Source organism: Salvia splendens, unplaced genomic scaffold (assembly GCF_004379255.2).
Source record: "Salvia splendens isolate huo1 unplaced genomic scaffold, SspV2 ctg398, whole genome shotgun sequence".
Classification (NCBI taxonomy): Eukaryota; Viridiplantae; Streptophyta; class Magnoliopsida; order Lamiales; family Lamiaceae; genus Salvia; species Salvia splendens.
The window spans coordinates 13,549-18,261 of NW_024599046.1; the positions used below are offsets into that span (position 1 = coordinate 13,549).

The window sequence follows — 4,713 nt, forward strand, 5'->3', positions numbered from 1 at the left end:
TAATGGATCAAAACGGAAAACTCTCACATCACACTTTCAATTTCTTTGACAGACACCTTTGAAATATTACATATTTACATGTATATTTTGGACAAGTATACAAATGGCCATCAAACTACAAGCATAACAAACATTCTCCAACCAAATACAAGGAAACTTCATACATTTTTAGCATTTGGGTAAATCATTTGGAGGTGGTAGAAGAGACTCATTGGGCCTTTTCCCATTGTCCACTACAAATGCCATCTTAAGCCCCCATGATGTGTGCACTTCTAGGTGGCAATGCAAAAACCATACCCCTACAAATTTCATCACTACATTACTAAAAAATTACACAAATGTTGAGCAACGAATACATTATTATTTTTATAATTATTAAATTCAATTTTGCATTTTTCCCAACAAATTCCGAAATTTAAAAGGTACCTGGATTATCAGCTCTAAATCTGATGGCAACCCATCCACCCGATGGAACAGCAATAGTATTCCTCTCCACCGGGTCAACAAGGTTGAATCTCTTCGGATCCGAATCCGGGTCAAAATTGCCCAAACCCTTACCCACAGCGAAGAAATTGGATCCATGCAAATGGATCGGGTGATTTTCCGGGAAAATCATGCTGGTGCCCTGCAGCACCACCTGCACCGTCGAATCGAACGCCAGCCTGTACAATCTCGTCCCGCTCATCGTCCGCATATTCTCCGGCTGCTTCGCTCCGGTGAAATCGAACGGCCGCCGCCGGCCTCGCGGGGAAATCGTCGGTGAATACCCCGCCGATTCCGAAGAAATGAGCGTTGAGGAGCGCGATCCGCGGCATCACGAATGTGACGTTGTTGATGTCCGCCACCACGCGGAGGCGGAGGCTGTTGTCGCAGGTGGGGCAGTCGGCGAAGCCGAGGGCGATGGTGAAGAGTAATGAGTGGTCGATCTGGAGGGGGACTAGGGACGGGTAGGCGGCAGAGTTGAGGCCGCGGAGGGACTGCGTGAAGGTGTCGGCGATCAGCGTGGCGTTCTGCGCTGGCCGGTCCGCGAGGACTGTGGCGGCGGAGGCTGGGGCTCCGGCGTAGATCAACGTGGCGGTTGCGGTGGAATTGTCGATTGTGACCGGAGAGGACTTGAAAGGGGAGGCCGTGATTTGATACCTGCAATCCATTTTTTGGCGGGAAAATTGAAATATTTGACGCCTATGTTGGTTTTTTTTTTTCTTTCTTTCTTTCTAGTTTAATCGTGAAGTATATAAAATACACTACCTTGCAGGAAGGCGATCGGTGGTGAGAAGGACGTTGGTGGTTTGGCCTGGGGCGAGCAATATGGTGTCGATGGCAAATGGCTTGACATAGGTTGCGTCCACCTCCACCACGGTGAGATTGTGGCCGGCGATTTTGAAGAAGAGCTCCGTGTTCAAAGCTGCGTTGATTATCCGAAGGAGATATGTTTTGGCGGGCGTAACCACTAGCGTGTATCCTCCTTCACAACATGCCAAAGTATTACTACATTCGTCAAACAAAAAAATCTAAAAACCGTCTTAAATTGAAGAGACACAAGTTTTAATGCAAAATTAGTAAATTATAAAAAAATAGTGCTTTATTAGAGAGAAATTTGTCATAAATATGGCGACTAATTTGGTTAATGTCTCATATTTTTAGACAAATAGTGAATATTAATTAAATAAAACATAATAAATAAGTTAGTAAAATTCACCTTTTCCTAGACAATTGGAGTTGGGAGCAGGATGACCGTTGATAGTGTGAGCATCGGAAACGTTGGGGGCATTGCCTGACGCCATTGCTTCATCTATGACTGCTTCCACATCTGATTTCCACCATTCCCCTGCTTATGTGATGTGACCTTGGTTAATCGGAAAATTGGGACTTGTATTACTTTAAAATTGGATTTAATAGGCAGAATATCCCAAATTTGAGATTTGAATTGTAACTACACCTAGTAGTAAGACCTCCTCCTTGTGGGGCTTAGGAAAGGGATAAGGCAGGCCATGCTTGGGAAGAATAATAATGGCGCCATGAATGGTAGCTCTAAGCCATAGTATGTGCGCGTGCCAAAGAAGCGTGCCTCGCTGCTCACTTATTGTGAAATTATACACGTAGCTCTCCCCCGCCTGGATCGGGCATTGGGTTATGTAAGCCGGTCCATCCGCCCACCCCGTGCGGAGTTGCCTTATTCCGTGCCTGTCACCAGTAAACAATAAAGATACTTTGAGTAAGAATTTGGACAACTATTTCACAGATTGTAACTAATTAATATAATTATATAAAAACAAAAAATTTTAAGTACAAGTAGAGGAGAAAATCACCAATGGATAGACATATTATAAGTGACGTGGTTGACGACTTTGATTAACATCGTGTCGCCTTCTCGGGCGTAGATGTTGGGACCGGGAAAACGTCCGTTAACGGTCACTACTTGCTTGCTTGAGCATAATTTTGTTGAGTTTTTCATCACCACCTACAATATTTTTATAGTGACAATACTATTTTGAAATATAACAAGCATTTGAACCAAAAAAAGGTACGAATTTGGTCATCATAATATTTTTAGGAAAAACTTTTGGTATTATACATTTACTATTTATATAGGAGTAGTAGAGGTGTATATAACTATATCTTGCTTTTTTGATGTGTGATAGATTAAATGCTCATACAAAAAAATCATTTTTCTTTCTGATAAACAGAAATTGCAAACATAGGCAGCATCTTACATTGAATTTATACCGACGAACCTCCGACTGCACCATTGCAGGCTGTAAAATAGTGATCAGCAATAGCAAGAATAGTAGCCAGGCAGCCATGTGTGTGTGTGTGTGTGTGTGTGTGTGTGGTTTGGGAGAATGTATATTAATAGTAGTTGTAGAAATGTCTAATTTGCATGCATATTGTGCTGATGAGCAAGTAGGATTGTGACTTTTAGACAAGTCATTTTTTGATCAGTTTTCGTGGTAAACATGAATACTTACCAAACAAGATTTTATTTTTTAATATGGCAATTCCAGAAGCTAGTGGTTTTTGGTTTAACTGCATTTCTTCCATAATTGAATTTCTTAATAAATGATTGAAATATAGAGATTACATATCAAGTGGAGTATACGAATTAATTATAATCGTTAGATTTTATAATCATATGATGGGTAGTTTATTATTCTTATTTAAAATTTAATTCTCATTTTATCACACCCTCTACATACATATATATAGTAATAGAAGCGATTATATAAAACATTTTTCTCTTATAGTGTAAATTCAGTCTGAATCATTGATTTTTATATGATTTACGTATTTATACTTCAAAAGAAGAAAGAGTCTAGTTGTGTGGAAAGTGAGATCCGAACTTGGCCGGTTACTTTGTTTGTAGTTTAATTAGGATGTGGAGTAATTAAAGTTCTGATACTTATTTACATTACCATTTATTCTACTTCCTCCGCCTCAAAAGAGAATGCATTTTTTGCTGGACACAAGCTTTAATGCACAATTGATAAAGTAATCGAGAGATAAAAGAAAAAGTAATTCAAATATTATTAATGGAGAATGAGACTCGTTCCGATAAAGAGAAAATAATTTCCTAAATTAAAAAATGCATATTCTTATGAAATAAATGAAAAAGGAAAGAGTATATATTCTTATAGAATGAATGAATAATAAATTGCGATATATATATAGAGGGCAACTCGCTGTCCGGATTTCGGATTGTACCACTCACCTTAATTTCTTCCATTCATAAGCAAAAGCAAAAAAGCATACGTGGCTATTTAATTATTCTAAAAATTAAAAAGTTTGATTATGCTCTTGTTCGCTCTTTTTAATTTAATAAGTTTGATTTTGCTCTTTTTCGTTCTTTTTGAGCTTGACAATCGCTTTTGAGTCTCAAACATGCAAAAGAAGAGTAATTTTTTAAGATTGTATGATTGTATCTAGGGATGTCAATGTAACCCGAACCCGCGGGCCGGCCCGAATAACTCGATAAAAATACAGGGTTAGGGTTGTAATTTCACAGCCCGAATTTAAAATCGGGTCATTCGGGCTGACCCGTTCGGGTTGTCGGGTTAGGCGGGCTGACCCGTTCGGGTTACGGGTCGGCCCGTCGGGTTGAAGGCTTCTGCACAGCGAGCAGTTTTTGTAACGGTCATAACTTTCTCTACAAAGCTCCGATTGAGGCGTGCAATATATTCACGCGAAGCTCTTTCGAAGACGAAGAGAATGATATGTATTAGAGGTTTATCAGACTTCAAAATCGCGAGAAACATTGACTCAAACAAGGCTGCTGCACATCCACATATTTTGTTTACATTTTCTAATCAATTTTCTATCATTTCTCAACAACACATGTAAACATACCAAAATATAGAAATATAATCAAAATCATCCAAGACAACCCTCTAAAACTATGCAAAATCCAAATACGTCAACCGACTATATAAGATCACGGAAAAAATCACCATGTGGTTCATGGATTATAAATACTCGTATATAAAAGCTTTCTTTTAGTATATTTCCAATATAATAGTGCAAAGTGTTTTGACGCCGCTTCGTCATTGAATTATGCGTACTTTGATGATTCTTAAAACAAAGATAAATTATTATTTGACTTATTTACAGCTGGAATAAATTAAATTTGACCAATCATAATTCAAGAAAACTTAGAGTTACTCCAATTAGCTAGCATCTTGATAATTCACTCTTTAACAATTCAAAATATTTTTGTTA

General features: G+C 38.6%; 1 pseudogene; it reads right to left on the reverse strand.

The window, feature by feature from the left end:
- Window positions 1-2,821, reverse strand: LOC121790047 (annotated as a pseudogene).
- Between the last annotated feature and the right edge of the window lie 1,892 nt (window positions 2,822-4,713).